We start from the raw sequence: 18,946 nt of genomic DNA on the forward strand, positions 1-18,946 counted from the left end.
TGATGCTGGAATTAACTCGGGCAACAAATATCGTGAGAGAAACTCGCAGAATCATCCTAAAGATACGTGAATAATGCCACATGTTGTTTGTAGGGAAACGTGACTATCAGACACATTCAATCAATCAATACTGATCTGCATTTAGGGCAGTCTCCCAGGTGGCAGATTCCCTTTCTGTTGCTTTCCTAGCCTTTTCCTAAATGATTTCAAAAAAATTGGAAATTTATTGAACATCTCCCTTGGTAAGTTATTCCAATCCCTAACTCCCCTTCCTATAAATGAATATTTGCCCCAGTTTGTCCTCTTGAATTCCAACTTTATCTTCGTATTGTGATCTTTCCTACTTTTATAAACGCCATTCAAACTTATTCGTCTACTAATGTCATTCCACGCCATCTCTCCGCTGACAGCTCGGAACATACCACTTAGTCGAGCAGCTCTTCTTCTTTCTCTCAATTCTTCTCAATTCTTCTCAATTGTTCTCAGTGTGTGAGAATGCTGCCTGATAACCCGCACCATCTTCGTGCCTATTTAGGTTAGTTCTTCGCTTCACCCTAGATAATCACCCCAAAATAAGATTATAATAAAATGTAAATATGAATATATTTGCTCCAAGTGGTATCACACAACTGTATTATATTCGTAACTATCCATCTAATGTGTAATACATTATGATCCTAAAAGTTATCCACACGAGCGAATGAATAAAGTAGATACTTAGTGAGATTGCGAGTCTAATGATACTTATTTGGAAGTGATATACTGAAATGTTGTAAATTAAAGAGCTGCAGTCGTCTGCTAGCCTACTGACTGAATTGTCCAAAGTTTCGCCCTCGGTAACGGCAGAGAGTTCAATTTTGGTCCCCACTTGCCACGTTGTTTAATTGAGCCATAAAAATAAGTTCAGGGCAGATTTGCTATATTACTGGACTTTCTCAGCGACTAAATTCTGTAAATGGAATTGTGCACCTATCAACTTTATTTATCTTCCTGACTATTAAAAATATATGAAGCATCATCCCCCACATTTCTCACCATTCAAGTACAGTTACCCCCAGTGTACGTATTACATTATTCATGCAAAACATATTTTACAGTAGATAATTTAATGTATATAGGTTGTACCAATTTGCGAGGTTGAATTCTTGATTTCATCGAATTTTATTCAGAGAGTATATTTTTTAGACCAATCAGTAGATTAACCTAGGATTTTTCTAAATGTATGATGTTGTTTACCATCTTCTGAAACTTATTCACGCTATGTACACTGACTGAGAGAGAAAATGCAACACCAACAAGGAGTGGTTCGAAAGGGATGAAAGTTGGGGAAAAAACAGAGACGGCACGGACGAATAATTGATGTTTATTTCAAACCGATATGCAGGTTACACAATGCGCACGGCATCGACTCAGTAGGATGTAGGACCACCGCGAGCGGCGATGCACGCAGAAACACGTCGAGGTACAGAGTCAATAAGAGTGCGGATGGTGTCCTGAGGGATGGTTCTCCATTCTCTGTCAACCATTTGCCACAGTTGGTCGTCCGTACGAGGCTGGGGCAGAGTTTGCAAACGGCGTCCAATGAGATCCCACACGTGTTCGATTGGTGAGAGATCCGGAGAGTACGCTGGCCACGGAAGCATCTGTACACCTCGTAGAGCCTGTTGGGAGATGCGAGCAGTGTGTGGGCGGGCATTATCCTGCTGAAACAGAGCATTGGGCAGCCCCTGAAGGTACGGGAGTGCCACCGGCCGCAGTACATTCTGCACGTAGCGGTGGGCATTTAACGTGCCTTGAATACGCACTAGAGGTGACGTGGAATCATACGCAATAGCGCCCCAAACCATGATGCCGCGTTGTCTAGCGGTAGGGCGCTCCACAGTTACTGCCGGATTTGACCTTTCTCCACGCCGACGCCACACTCATCTGCGGTGACTATCACTGACAGAACAGAAGCGTGACTCATCGGAGAACACGACGTTCCGCCATTCCCTCATCCAAGTCGCTCTAGCCCGGCAGCCCGGCACCATGCCAGGCGTGCACGTCTATGCTGTGGAGTCAATGGTAGTCTTCTGAGCGGACGCCGGGAGTGCAGGCCTCCTTCAACCAATCGACGGGAAATTGTTCTGGTCGATATTGGAACAGCCAGGGTGTCTTGCACATGCTGAAGAATGGCGGTTGACGTGGCGTGCGGGGCTGCCACCGCTTCTCGGCGGATGCGCCGATCCTCGCGTGCTGACGTCACTCGGGCTGCGCTGGACCCCTCGCACGTGCCACATGTCCCTGCGCCAACCATCTTCGCCACAGGCGCTGCACCGTGGACACATCCCTATGGGTATCGGCTGCGATTTGACGAAGCGACCAACCTGCCCTTCTCAGCCCGATCACCATACCCCTCGTAAAGTCGTCTGTCTGCTGGAAATGCCTCCGTTGACGGCGGCCTGGCATTCTTAGCTATACACGTGTCCTGTGGCACACGACAACACGTTCTACAATGACTGTCGGCTGAGAAATCACGGTACGAAGTGGGCCATTCGCCAACGCCGTGTCCCATTTATCGTTCGCTACGTGCGCAGCACAGCGGCGCATTTCACATCATGAGCATACCTCAGTGACGTCAGTCTACCCTGCAATTGGCATAAAGTTCTGACCACTCCTTCTTGGTGTTGCATTTGCTCTGTCAGTCAGTGTATTTGTATTTATTCTTGAACATAACAGGCGTTCAGCCCCAAATACATGTTCACAATAAAAAACAACTTACAAAAATAGGAAAAAGGAACAAAGAAAAACAACACCAGACTCTTAGGGCATGCTATGAGGTCCATCAGATACTCCGGAAACGTGACCCTCCCTAGAGAGGATCACCACAGCAGTCATCCTCAGTCCCTACATGCCACGTCCATCGCCCCCGCTGGATATAAAATAAATACAATTAATACAATAAATAAACAAATAACAAAAATAAATTAATAAACTATCGTCCTACTACTACTGACCGGCCATGTCATCATCCCTGGTGAGAAAAAGACCGCCCTCCCATTGATGACACGTCCGGCCCTATCCGTGGGGCCCGTAAGAGGCCCCAAACCATCCCTACCAGATGACAGGGCAGCTTTCTCACCATTCCATTAGCGGTCGACCTTGTGAGGCTGTAACCGCTCTCCTACTGTTCCCCGCCACTCTCCTCCTCATTCAGCATATATCTCTCTTTTATTTCTAAGGGGTAGCCCCGTCCTACCCCCTCCTCTTCCGGGAATATCCTGCTCTCCCTTACCAACTACTCTTTACTATCACTTAAAAAAACCAAACCCCATGGCACCAGAGCCCTTGAAGGGCCTTGGCCTACCATGCGACCACTGCTCAGCCCGAAGGCCTGTAGATTACGAGGTGTCGTGTGGTCAGCACGACGAATCCTATCGGCCGTTATTCTTGGCTTTCTAGACCGTCAGATAGCTTCTCAATTTTAATCACGTAGGCTGAGTGGACCTCGAACCAGCCCTCAGGTCCAGGTAAAAACCCCTGGCCTGGCCGGGAATAGAACCCGGGGCCTCCGGGTAAGAGGCAGGCACGCTACCCCTACACCACAGGGCTGGCTTACTATCACTTACTGTACAGAAATCGATATTCACGCTGTGTTTGTCTACTATAAACGAATGGCGTAAGATATTATAATAACACTGCAGTTACGGATTTACTTTTGTCTGGTTCAAGCACAGAACATGATTTCTTTCCATCATTGTCAGTCATCAGAGTAAGTAACTGGTGTGAGAATTCTCTCTGCTAGCTCGTGCCATCTCTTTACCTATTGTGTTAGGTTTCACAAAAGTGAACAGGAATTAATTCACTTAGGCTATAGAAACTTCACTTCACTTCACTTATATAGTCACATAGTTAGCTCTTCATCTTCAATGATGTTGGAAATAAAATATTCTGAATCCAAAAACATTCGCAATATCGTATGTCTTGGTTAGGATTATTTACGTAGGCAAATCAATAAGTATCAGCAATTTTATTCTAATTGTCTTTAAGTTAGCTATGTGGCGTTGTGTGCTCACCAGCCGCTAGATGGCACCGTTATCTATGTCTGTGGTACGTTTCAGCTTTATCAGATCAGTACGCTGTTTTACGCTGTTGCGGCGTAAAAATGGTCGCACCACCCTCTGTTTGCACCAAGGAAGAAAAGCGTTCCGTAATCCGAATTTTGTGGTCTGAGGGTGTACCGGGAGCGGAAATTCATAGAAGACTTTCAGCACACTACGAGGACAATGTTTTGCCACAGCGAAGTGTTTGCTAGTGTACTGAACAGTTCAAAAGTGGTCGCACGACCGTGAAGGATGAGGAAAGATCCGGGCGTCCATCTGCAGCCGTACCTGATGCCAATAATGAACAACTGCATAATATGATCCTGAATAACAGACGAGTGACTGTTCTATGAATTTCCGCGGCTGGTGAGCACACAATGTCATAGAGCCAACCTAAAAACAAGTAGAGCAAAATTTCAGATACTTATTGACTTGCCCTCTAGTCTCTGAATTCCCATTCTTTTTGTTAGTGAACAAACTTAGTTTGGAAATGGGTGGAGGTCGTAGTAAGCTTATTTATCATTTCCTCTTGGATTGATGAAATACCAAGCATATTGCAATATATTTCGGTAAAACTACTCATGTAAATGTCCAACGAAGGGAACGATACCATTTCACAGCAGTGTCTACTGGAGCTACCCTGAAGGGTTGTTTAGGGCATGTACGCGAAGAGCGGGACATGACAATGCAGTGACAGATTAATTAAAGTAATATGTTATCCTGTAAAGTATTTTAATGTTTTGAAAAATTCTTCCAAGAATTACTCATCATGAAGATATAATTACATTTTAAAAAATAGAGTAACTTGTTTTTAATAAAACATACACCAATAAATTTACGGTTACGTGAACGAAACGTATCCATGAAATTTCATTGTAATTTTTGTTCTAAATGAAGGATAATAATTGCTTTCACGTAAATCAATAGTAAAAATTACGGTAAATTAATAAATACCAATATTACTAAAGAATTATACGCATGTACCTACGGCGACTATTTCGCTGTAGACATGACTCTCTTCTGTGGCATTCGGCTTCATCGTACCGTCTTTTGTTTCCTGCCTGAGGTCCAGGCATAGCACTGAAAAATGGGAGTACTATGTCTGTGAATTGTCAATATGTTTGTACATCAGAATAACGCGGGAAGTTCAAGCGGGTAAATAAAGGTTAAAAGTATATCGTAAGTAACACAAAAATGGTGTTAGTTGAAAGAAAAATAGCATGAATATTGAATTTTCACGACCGCATTGTAATAGAAAACAATTTTCAACCGATTAGGTCGTGTACATTTCGTACGTGTTTAGGAGATGTTACGTACGCAACACGACCTAACAGGTTGAAAATTGGTTTCGATAAAAATAGTATGATCTCTGGACTAATAATTATATTGATTAAAGAATTATGGGCACAAGTCATCAACTCGTCCTACCAAGTAAAATCAAGCAAAGCAAAGCAAATAAGTTCAAAGAAGTTAAGTGAGCAAAGACTTCACACACAACAGTGTTCCATGAACAGAAGGAATACCGAAGCGCTGTGACGTTGTGACGTAGAAGAATGTAGTAATGTAGCAATGTAATGTAGCAAAGTATGTATGTACTGTACATATTTATCTACTAATAATTGTATTTATTAATTCAGCGCTAATGTTACTGTTGATCTGCGTAAAAGCAATTATTGCTTTCCATTTAGGACAAAAATTATAGTGAATGTTCATGGTTACGATTCGATCGCGTAACCAAATTTACAAAGAATATATTAAATTTTTCATTACATAATAAAAACGAAAGGGAAAAGATCTGTTGGAAGACGGAGAAATTCCTGGCTGAAAGACTTGCGGCGGTGGTATGGTCATACGTCGATAGAAATCTTCCGTGCTGCCGTTTCGCGTGTAATCATAATCAATTGGATCGCCAACCTTCGGAGTGAAACGGCGTCATAGGAAGAAGAATACACCTTAATTTATAACGATATGCTATATATATGTGTGTGTGTGTTTGTTATATTTGAACAAAATATCTACTTGAATGCAGCAGAATTACACCTTTAAACAATTTTTTTGAGGTCCCAAACTAGTTTTTCACTATCCTCTCTTCGATTGAATCACGCGCAACAGAATATTCAATGTTGTGGTGACGCTTTGCATTATATTAGTTTATTGGCGACGACATTACATATATCAAACATCATGACCTCTCTCTAATTTGGTGAGAGAAATACCTTTCTTCTTAGCCTGTCTGAAACTGAACCTCCTGAGCCTTTCCTTTCGCATATGTCAGAATTTTCCTTGCTCATACAACTAGGTTAAAGGAGACTGAATCCATCCTTTATTTTAACCGTTGCCTACAGGATTTATAGATTATCTAGCAGGCAATGCTCTAGCTAGAACAGCGTCACAAAACCCTATTGCAGAGTCGCAAGCAGTGTGGCCCCTGTCCTATCCTGTTCCCGCACCGTAAACAGCCCTCCTCGTGCGAATGACACGGCTGATCTAAAACATTATATACGGTCCATCCCGGCCCTCCCTTGATTTATTTTTGTTGTATTTTGACCCGACGGTATTTAATTCAAGAAACGTGAGAACTGGTTAATCTTAATATAAGGAAAGATCTTCACTGGGGTAATCACATAAATGGGATTGTAAATAAAGGGTACCGATCTCTGCACATGGTTATGAGGGTGTTTAGGGGTTGTAGTAAGGATGTAAAGGAGAGTACATATAAGTCTCTGGTAAGACCCCAACTAGAGTATGGTTCCAGTGTATGGGACCCTCACCAGGATTATCTGATTCAAGAACTGGAAAAAATCCAAAGAAAAGAAGCTCGATTTGTTCTGGGTGATTTCCGACAAAAGAGTAGCGTTACAAAAATGTTGCAATGTTTGGGTTGGGAAGAATTGAGAGAAAGAAGAAGAGCTGCTCGACTAAGTGGTATGTTCCGAGCTATCAGTGGAGAGATGGCGTGGAATGACGTTAGTAGACGAATAGGTTTGAATGGCGTCTATAAAAGTAGGAAAGATCACAATATGAAGGTAAAGTTGGAATTCAAGAGGACAAACTGGGGCAAATATTCATTTATAGGAAGGGGAGTTAGAGATTGGAATAACTTACCAAGGGAGATGTTCAATAAATTTCCAATTTCTTTGAAATCATTTCGGAAAAGGCTAGGAAAGCAACAGATAGGGAATCTGCCACCTGGGCGACTGCCCAAAATGCAGATCAGTATTGATTGATTGATTGATTGATTGATTGATTGATTGATTGATTGATTTCTGTAAGAAATTTGCTCACTGGTATAGGAATCAGAGAGATGTGCTCGAAAACTTTCGTCTTGAGCGTGGTATCATATGGAAGGGAAACATGGATAATAACTGCGTATCTAAGAAAGATAATAGAAGCTTTTGGAACGTGGTGTTACACGTTACAGATGAATGCTGAAGGTGTGATGGGTAGATAGAATCACGATTGAAGCGGTATTGGTGAGAGGAGAATGTTGGTGAAATTTGACCAAAAGAAGAAATAGATTGATAGGACACATCTTAAGACACCCAGGACTTGTTCAGTTAGTTTTTGAGGGAAATGTAGGTGGTAAGAACGAAACGGATGGATCAAGGCATGAATATGACAAACAAATTAGAGCAGATAGAAGATGTAGTAGTAATCTAGAAACAAAATGGTTAACATAGGATACAGTGGTATACAGAGCTGTATAAAACACGTCTATGGATTGATGACCCAAACAAGAAAAGAAATATTGTACTTGGGATTTTCAGTCTGTAAACAGGTTATTATTATTATTATTATCATTATTATTATTATTATTATTATTATTATTATTATTATTATTTCTTCTTCTACCGTTCCGGCTTTCTAAGGACCACGTTAAAATTTCAATTCTGCCTCCTTAGTTGTTCTTTCCTTCTCTTCCAGTATTCTTTCATTGTTTCACTGTGCTTCTTTTTCCTGTCTTCAGTCCACTTTGTGCCTCTTTTCTTTTCCTTCCTCCCTTGGAATCCTTCCATTTGTAAGACTTTCTTCCTAAAAATCTTTCTTTCCAATAATTCTTCTTCTCGTATGTTGTTCCATTCCAGGTCATTCTTGACTTCTTGAATCCAGGTGGTGGTTGATTTATTTTCCCAAAGCTACTTGAAGATCCGTTTAGTTAGTCTATTGTCATCCATTCTGTAAATGTGTCCAAGAAATAGCAATCTCCTTTTTCTTATTGTTTCTGATATGTTTTCTATGTTTTGGTAAATTTCATTGTTACTTCTGAATTTCCAAAACTCTGCAATCTAATCTAATATTTTCCTTATTCTTCTTTCTAATATTTCTGATTTATCAAGCTTGTAGTTCAGTGCTAGACATTCGCTGCCATACAGGCATTCTGGTTTCACTACTGTGTTGTAGTGCTTTATTTTAAGTTTTGTTGATAGGCATTCTGTTGTAAGTATTCTTAGTTATACCGTAAGCTCTTTCCACCTTTTGTATCCTCTCCTCTATAGTAGATTTTCTAAACCATTTTCTTGAATTGTCTCACCCAAATATTTGAATTTCTTTACCTTTTCTATTTGACCAATATCCGTTACTAAAACTTCGGGGCACTTTTTATATTCGTCAAAAATTTTGTTTTCTCGGCAGAGATTCTCAAGCCTGTCATGTTGGCTGTCTTTCAAGGAGATTGACTTGCATTGCTGCATCTGTAAGGCTTTATGAAAGTATGGCAAAGTCATCTGCACATGCTAAGCAATTTATTGCAACACCTTTGTTCTTTTATTCGTCAGAACGAGTGGCAATGTTTTGGATTCTTTCAGTTTTTCATTCCAAATTCTTACAATTTTTACATGACACCTGTATTTATTTTGAAAGGTCGAGATATTTCACCCATAAATATTACTTTCGAGATAGTGTCTATAAGGGTTTCACGAATTAGGTTTGCCAATTTAGTTTTAACTCCAAATTCACGGATTACTTTTTCTAGGGTTTCCCTATCAATAGATTTCAGGTTGAAAATCTGTTCGGAGCAAGATCTTCCCTCTCTAAATTTACCTTGATATTCACCCAATTGACTGTCCAGTGTCGATTTTACTCTGTTTAGTAGTATTGTTGAGAATATCTTGTCAGCAACTGGCAAGAGAGATATACCTCTGTAGTTGTTGACATCTTGCTTATTACCCTTCTTGTGTAATGTGTGTATTAGAGCCACTTTCCAATCTTCTGGGATCTTTTCTGTTTCCCAAATTCCTTCAAAGATTATTTGCAGACCTTCTATAATTTTTGGTTCAGCCCATTTTAAAAGTTCAGCTGTTATGGAGTCTTCCCCACTAGCTCTGTTATTTTTAAGATTTTTTAATGCTTCCTTAATTTCTTCCGCTGTTGGAAGTGAATCAGCTTCTAGATTTTCGTGAATTTCTGAAAATTTTAATTTATGATTTGGCTCAGGGCAGTTCAGCAGGTGTTTGAAATGCTTTGCCAGAATCTCATAATTCTCGGCATTGTTAAGGCCAATTTTACCATTTGCATCTCTGAAGCAAATACTCGGGGATTGATAACCTTTCATGTTATTCTTAAAGTTCTGATAGAAATTTCGGGAGTTATTTCTTACAAAATTATTCTCAATTTCTACTAGCTGCGATTTTTCAAAAGATATTTTAACCTGCCTTGTTAACCTTGTTGTTTCTTTTCTTTATGGTTTAAATAGCTCGTAGTGTTCATTCTTCCCGGAACATTTCCATTTTTTCCACTTTTTCGTTCTTTCGATTAGTGCTTCCTCACATACGTTATTCAACCATACTTTCTTTTTAATTTTAACTGATCCAAATACTATCTTTGTTGCACTACTAATCTGTTTAGGTAATTCTGGCCATTTGCCATGCTGAGTTATTTTAATTTCTTCCTGAAAGTTTTTTATGGTTGCTTGTGTTATGTTGAGTCTATCTATGTTGTATTTTTCATTAATTTTCTCGGCCTTCTTTGATTCATGCGAGGTAGAAGTTCGGCTTAATTTTAGAGAGGTAGTGATCGTAGTCATACTCCCCACTTCTTATTATTTTAACATTCATAATTTCCTTAATACATTTTTGAGAAATAGCTACATGGTCCAATTGAAACTCACCTATCATTGGGTTTGGGGACACTCGTGTTTTAGCCTTTCTTGGAAGTTTCTTAAAGAGGGTCGACATTAATTTTAGGAAAAAGGATTTACGGAGATTAATTAGTCTCATGCCTCTTTTGTTTGTTCTTTTGTGTGCCGGATATGGCCCTACTGTTTTGCTGAAAACATTTTCTTTGCCTATCTGTGCATTAAAATCACCCAGTAGAATAATAACATTTGATTTTGGAATTTTTGATATTTCATCATCTAGAAGACTCTAGAATTCTTCAGTTTTACTTGCGTTCTTCCTATTATCGTCATTTATTGGTGCATGATAGTTAACAAATGTATACTTTTTGTTCTTGCATTTAAGTCTGAAAGGATTCCAAGGATGCTCCGACTCACCCTTATTGCAGATGTTGGGACTCCCCAGAACCCTAGGTCCCGATGCATTGCATAATGCAATGGTGGATTTCTCTTCCGAGCTACCACCTGGGGTAGTGCTTTCATTCAGCGGACTTTCCATTCTGCAATTGAAATTATACATTGTACAAGGTAGGAAATTAATTCCAAGATAAGATCGGATTGTTAGTCCGAAATGATTTTTTTTTTCGTGCTTTACTTCACTAGGTTCTTCCGCTCTCTCCGCCGTTGTGACATTAAATTCCTCATTCGCCTTCGAGACCGTTGACCAGGTTTCACCTGTAACCCTATGCAGGGCCCCTTACGGGGTGCTACCATCCGGAGCCAGATGGACCCAGGTTTTTTTTTTTTTTTACGAGGTTGTTACTCCTCCCTCTCCTCCTTCCACATCACTTGCTAGATGAGGCCCCGGGCTTGGGACCGGCAATGGCGGAATTATTATTATTATTATTATTATTATTATCTCAATTTTTAAGCAGATTTTGAGTTTGAATTCCCACTATTCCGTATGTCTACAGTGTAATTTACCAGAAACTGATCAAACTTGCTATAAGCCTATGCTACAAGTTTTACCTATGGGGATCAGATGTCCCTAGCAGCAATGTTATAGTGCTGCCTTGTGCTGAGGAAAAATAACTAGTCATCGAGAGTTTGTGTTTGGAGGTTTGGTCACCTTATCACATTTCAGTTGTTTATTTGTTAGTTTGAAGTTTTCAGACCTGTTACAAAGTTAATCTGCCGATCAAATTTATTGTTACTAAATTATATTCAACAAATTAGAAAAGACTTTACAGTATTATTCTAGAATTATCTGCCAGCCTCTATAAAACCTACGAACTTTTTTGTGAGCGTAGGGTCTGACTCTCGTTATTTTTGAATGTGCCACATTACTGAAGAGACCTCGTTCTGGATATGGTGAGGTGGGGGCTGGTGTAAGAAACCGTTGGCACAAGGAAAAGGCAGAATTTTCATCCAATTATGTACTAACTACGTGTGATTAAAGGGAAGTTTCCAGCGTTCTCCTTTAACATGTAACGGTTAGGTGAACCTGCTTTTACTTAGACTTTAATGAATTTTTCTTTCCATTTTATCTTTAACTTAAAATGTAGGATTTCCTAGGTATTCTTAGGAATTAATATTATTCACCCCTAATGGAGAGTTTGTAAAATGTAAGGACGCACGAGTGTGTACCCCCGTCTCTCTTCAATTTGATTTTGAGTGACTAAGTTTTCTAGTTTCTAAATTCACCGACCTTTGTTTCGAACTTTACTTTTGCTTTCCTTAGTGAACGCCAGGCTGAGTGAGGCAGACAGTTAAGGCGCTGGCTCTGTGACCCCAACTTGATAGGTTCGATCCTGGCTCAGTCCGATGATATTTTAGGGTGTTTAAATACGTCAGCCTCGTGTCGATAGATTTATTGGCACGTAAATGAAGCCCTGCGGGACTACATTCCCGCACCTGGGCATCTCCGAAGACCGTTAAAGTAGTTAGTGAGACGTAAAGCCAATAATATTATTATTACAGTATTATTCTTATTACTATTATTATTATTCCTTATTCACCGGGTAGAATCGCTTATCCACTGCGTCATCGTGCTTTATGCCCTGTTAGGTCTTATCTTAATGTTAAATTGGAATTCTTAAGTGTTTCAGCCTAGATTTTTCATATTTTCTCGGCCTTTCTAGTGTACCTTTATATTTTCTCTCTCGTTTCATGGATGGGCTTCGATCTCTGTAAAATTCTGTATCTTCCGATCCTCCTTCGAGTGTGGGTCCCCAATAAGATGAGGGCAACGAAGGTACTTCCTCATTAATTTTTAAAGCAGAATGCATTTGGTGCTTCAGGAGTCACTGTTGTTAGGCATTTAATATAAATATTATCTTCTGGCACAATAAAAGGCATTTTAACTTATAATTGTAAACTGAGCTCCAGAATTCAAGACCCATCATATGTAACGTTGTTCTAGAAGCTACGGCTTCTTCCTCTGAACTGTTTTTCCTCTCGGTTATGTCAAAGGCTGGCCTATGTTCAACTACAAGAACTACTGGTCTGTATTCTCTGACTTATTCGAGATGGGAGTTCTTCCCTCTCTATTGTAAATTTTCACAGCTTATGAGCTCCCCTATTGTAAGTTTCTGAGCTTCTAAGCTTCCTGTAAAATTTCTCATTTGTTAATCTTTTGTTGTTTGTGTCAAATTACTCAAGAAATAAGAAAAGAAAGAAAATGAATGTTTCAGTAGATAGTGTTGCCAAATTTTAAATTTTTGTTCAACTGAATTTATGATTATTATTATTACTATTGTTATGGGGGTTCCATGGTTCATGGAGGATTAAAAAAGGTCTGAGCTGAATGGATGGACAAGGAATTACTTACAACAACTTTTAATATAAGAAATTGGTAAATTTTATACCTTTGCATAATTTCTTGTTGAATAGAAAATCTGCATGAATAACAACAATAGAAACACTTATTAACGAACTCGTCTGCTCTCAAAAATATTATGAATTTAAAAGTCCTGAAATCAGGTACAAAATTTAGAGATAATTTAACATGTTGTTACTTTACATATACTGTAGAGGAGTATTATTGCTCCAGACAGGTGAAAATATTTTACAAGAGCAAGGCTTGATCCTAGCTTTTACATTACACAGGAGTCTGAGCTCCAAAATACCATAGTATAGCCTCGCAGAGGCAAACAGTTGCTTTTGATACGCAGAAATTACGCTAGGAAACCCATCGGATGACCTTACTTTAGAGTGTTCATCAATTACTCCACAATTATAATAGCATTAAGCACTGTTCCTAAGGGGAACCGAGACGCAGAAAAGTTACCGAATAAACAGGGGAAATAACTGCCCATACTTCATGACCTTAATGAAAAAAGAAAAGGGTTGCACATAACCGGCCATAAACAAAAGGCAAGGAGGCGAAACACCTACATTCCTTATATAAATTATTAAAACCCCGAGTAGGCTTATTGCCCTATGATACAGAGGATAATCCTATAATATAAGGTGTGACTAAAGGAGGAACGTTTAAGGTTGCGACAAGATTTGCGAAATTTTGAAGTTTTAAAAATCCTCGTCACCCAATGCAAGTTTTTATCGAAAACAACAGAGGGCCATCACTCTTTGTTCCCTTACACTACATATTTCCCAGTTGGAAAAAAGCAGAGTCGTCAGACTTGCCGAAAATTGTACATTGAAACCACCAGTTTACCAAATTACCTTAAAAGAAAAGATGCTGAAACATTCCCCTTAAACTGCCCGCAAGAACTATCACACATCTGGGTAAATTCTGCCATTAACTTGTGCCGCTTGATCGTCATCACACAGGCCTCGCCCCTGCCTCCCTTAGGTCAAGTCGCACTCCCAAGCACTGCAGCAAATACAGACCAGACGCTTTAAAGTGCCCTGATTTTATAGTTCCCTAAGGGGAAGCTTCCAGAAGTCTTTGCTTATAGGCTGGATTCCTGTACACACCCCCTGTTTTAATTGGCTAGAGAACATATTTCCAAGAGTCTGATAGGTAGATTACAATCGAGGGGGAACCAGCTGAATTGTTGACAACTTCGATACATTAAAAAAGTCTTCAGAACCGGGTTTACCAACTACAAAATAAACATTACTCTGCCAATGTAGTTAGGAATCGATGGTCTAGTCATCTAACGGTAGACGACAACATCTTTGGAAGTTTACAAGTTCAAGTCCGTTGGCATAAGTTGCCTTAGAGAAGGCGCGATGTTCAAATAGCCGCAGAAGGTGTACTTCTGGTACAATTATTATCATTATTGTATTTTTTGTTATTGATCGTGTCAAAATTATGGCTCCTGGCAACTCTTTCCCTTAACCACGTAAGGTAAAAAATAAATGAATGTGTATAGTCTATAATTCTACAGGAACTAGAACATAAATAACAAATAATAAACATTTAACTATATAAACGTAAATGCAAATTAGATGAGTACTTCTGATAATATAGACAAGATAAAGCTGGATTTCTTAAGCAGTGTGTAGTGCTGTAAGATTAATTCATAAAATAACGGACGTAAATTAAATGAAAATCTCAGTGCCGTAAGGATAAAATATGGAATACCTAACACAATATAGAAAATTCCTAAATGATCTAACCTAGGCATATTTAAACATTTTAGATCCTAAAGTATAAATTACCATGTCTCCAGTCTCCAACCATTTTCGCTTTCATACACGTATCCCATTAATATCATTTTAGACTGGAAGTGGTTATAAAATACAGTACTTATAACATGAAATATACTTCCAAGTTAATTTGGACGGGTGATAGTACTGAACCTTAGACTGTAACATACATTATTTAATAACATAGATCGTTTAGATAAATGGAAAGAAATTTGTGTTTTTGTTAGTGGTTTAACGACACACTAACTCCGATAGGTATTTGGTGACTCTCATAAAAATGAGCCAGGACTTGGAAAGAAGCGACCGTGGCCCTAGCGATTGCCTGGTGTGAAAATGGGGAACTACGGAAAACAACTTTCGCGGCTGCCAACGGTGGGGCTCGAACCTATCATCTCACGAATGCAAGCTCACGGCTACACTGATCAAACCGCGTAGTGAACCCACTCACTTGAGAGCAATTAAAAGACACAAAAATAGAATAACACAAAATTAGCCCCTGAGAAATACGTAATTTGGAGGATATACACTATATGATAAATTTTATTTTATTTCTATACAGCGAGTCGTTCCGTATACATTAAGAAGATCACTTAGCCAAAATACTTTGAAACTTTGAAACTGACTGACAGAAATTCCCAACTTAACTCAAACAATGCAACACTGATAGACTTATACATAAATTATAGTCATTTTAACTGATTTTGACGACACACTCATGTGGAATTAGATTTAAATTCTAACACTGATGATGGACCCTAGAGTCCGAAAACCTGTTATGTTTAAAAAAAGGGTGTGCTGATACGACTGTATATAATTAATAATAACAATAAAATTATAAATAAAGCTTTATATTCTCAAATCTTACTCCTTTCGCAAACATTAAGTTCATTCTTGAACATATCGATATTTCCTGTCTTAATCTTTTACCCTCTGTTGTTACAAAAAATGTTCAGTCATTTGAAAGTACACTCCAATCACCAGCAGTCGATCAGCTAGAGAATGTTCAAAATTTCGTTAGCAGATTTTATTATGCACTGTGTGTGTTTCGTTTTCAGGATCATTGTTAACGGATCATAATCCTCCCCCCAAACATCTGCTGTAGAACGCCTGTCCCGAGTATCTTCTACGCATCACTGACAGTAATACAGATGTGGAACATTGGTTGTACTTCCCTGTGAGGTGAGTGGTTTAATACTTCCACGGTACCTCCTCTCTGTTGTAAGAGGATACTAAAAGTGGTGAAACCTGGATCTGCTATCGCTTGCACTTGTATTAGGCTCCTCACTTTCATCTTTACTATCCGACCTAGTTTAGTCAACTCTTGTTCTCTTCTAACCTCGGCGGTATAACTTTGCGTGATCTAGGGTGTCCGTCATTTTCACGCCCTTCGCAGCCCGTCCTTTTATTCTGCCGATACCCTTATTCCTCGACGGTTCGAGCCTGTTCCGTTTTTTCCTCTGATTAGTGTAAGAGCTCAGTTCTACTTCTACTTCCTCTAACCAGTGAGACACAACTACAGTAATGGGTCTCCCTACAAACTTATTCCAATGCTTCTGAGATGGTAGTGGTGGTGATGATTTTTTGAGAGAACCAGGTAACCATCCCCTCTCAAAATTGAACTGTTATTGATTTACGTACCACTAACTACATGAAGCCGGGGTGCTGGAATTTTGTTCCGCAGGAGTTCTTTTACGTGCCGGTAAATCTACTGACACATGGAGCTGACGTGTTTGAGCACCTTCAAATACCACCGGACTGAACCAGCTTCAACCCTGCCAACTTGGTCTCAGAAACCCAGCGCCTTCACCGTCTGAACCACTCAGCCCGGTCCTCTCAGTATTAAATATCGTTGAGGTGGGAAGAAAACAAGACGTGTTCAAGTGAAGTCGGATGCGAGGGGACTGCCACAAGTAAGTGGAAGCGATACCACACTCATCTAGAAGATCGACGGTCCGAAGGTATTCCGGATACCGGGCGAGTTGGTCGTGCGGTTAGGGGCGCGCACCTGTGAACTTGCATCCGGGAGATAGTGAGTTCGAACCCCACTCTCGGCAGTCCTGAAGATGGTTTTCCGTGGCTTCCCATTTTCACACCAGGCAAATGCTAGGACTGTACCTTAATTAAGGTCACGGCCGCTTCCTTCCTTCCTTCTCCCAGCCCTTTCCTATCCCATCGCCTCGTCACCATAAGACTTATCTGTGTCGGTGGGACGTAAAGAAAATTAATTTCGTATGGCTATTTCTAGCCGAGTGCAGCCCTTGTAAGGCAGACCCTCCGATGAGGGTGGGCGGCATCTGCCATGTGTAGGTAACTGCGTGTTATTGTGGTGGAGGATAGTGTTATGTGTGGTGTGTGAGTTGCAGGGATGTTGGGGACAGCATAAACACCCAGCCCCCGGGCCATTGGAATTAACCAATGAAGGTTAAAGTCCCCGACCCGGCCGGGAATCGAACCCGGGACCCTCTGAACCGAAGGCCAGTACGCTGACCATTCAGCCAACGAGTCGGACTGTAAAGAAAATTGAAAAGTTAATAAAAAGTACTCTGGCAAGTTGAAATTCCCTGGGGGTTAACCCGTTTAGTCGCTCTTATGACAGGCAGGGGATACCATGGATGTGTTCTATGCCTCCATCAACAGAGATTTCAGGGCATATTACGCATTCAATTCAGGGAAAACCTTGTAAAATATTTCCAAGTTCCGCTCAGCTATCGTGAAGTGGAAATGTGTAGTAATTCTGTTACAGACGGAGCTGAAAGGAATTAAAACACATTTTTCACTTAACGTAGAACACATAATACGTAAGCGAAAAACCAAACAATGCTGAAAATATAAAGGGCAGTCAAAATGAAAATGGGTGAGAAGGTATTGTAGAACTAGTCCGTACCTCAAAAGTAACAACCAGAACTCTCAAAACATTTCTCCCACTGGGCGATGAGATGGTCTATCCCATTCTTGAAAATGCTGGCGGGCTGACAACGGACGTCTGCACGTCATTGTCCGAAGTAAACCAATGTCCATGAATGTCTTTCTTCAGCTCGAGCACAATGAAGACACGTTGCAGAAACTGTGGCGCGCCAAAAAGTCAAAGCGCCTGGGCATTCTCCTTCATTACAACGCACGCCGACCACGCTGCCAACTTTGTGAGGAATACGCTTCAGAGATTTGATTGAGGAACTCTTCAGCAAACTCATACGATTTTCACATCTTGTATGTCAAAGCCAAGGATGAAACTCAGACAGAAAGATACGAGTAACAATCTTGCTCTAACTCATTGTAAAGTATATCTCGCCACAGATTAAATGTTGTATGTATTATGTGAATGAAGTTCTGTATTACTACCAAGATAAACGCCCGGCCTCCGAGTTAGAGAAATGAACCTGACATAGATAAATTCTCTGGCCAGGCTAGATATCGAAACAGGGGATCTCTGAACCATTAGGCTACTGTACTGTACATTCAGCAACGAAGCAAAACTGCAGATAGAATAACTAACAAAGTGCCATCTCCATACGGTAATAATAATAATAATAATAATAATAATAATAATAATAATAATAATAATAATAATAAAACTCGAGAGTACATTTCGAAATACGTAGTACATAAGAATACATAACAATACGTTCTCAAGGTTTTCATTCCTAAATATTCCTATCGGCTATAAAAGAAAAATCTTCATTTGTAGATAATGTCAGATTCTCTACCCTTAGACACTACGGTCCCTGTGTGGTTCGAGAGGACGAGCAGTTAATAATGCCACCCATAATCAGACGTCAAATTTACGATCCCCTCAAATCCCCTGTATACAGGTCATGTTTACATCTCATTTTAAAATTAAATACTATAATGCATGCATTTTATGATTGTGAATTATAAAACTCACGATTCACTGCTCGCTACTGAAGCCTAAGGGTAACTATCGACTTCGGAGGAAATGATTTTAAAAAATATTCAAAATAATTTGCTGATGAAATAAAATTTCAACGTGAAAAGTAATATTGACATTACTGACATAATTATCATTTCTTACTTGAACACAGCTTGCATTTGGGAGTTAGAGGGTTCGAGCCCCACTGACGATAGCCCTGAAGGTCGTTTTCCGTGCTGTTTCTTAATTAAGGCCACGGAAAATTCCTTCCCCTCCTAGATCTTTGCTAACCTGTCGTAACCATGAGAATTATCTGTGTCGATACCA

Source organism: Anabrus simplex, chromosome 5, assembly GCF_040414725.1.
Source record: "Anabrus simplex isolate iqAnaSimp1 chromosome 5, ASM4041472v1, whole genome shotgun sequence".
Taxonomy (NCBI): domain Eukaryota; kingdom Metazoa; phylum Arthropoda; class Insecta; order Orthoptera; family Tettigoniidae; genus Anabrus; species Anabrus simplex.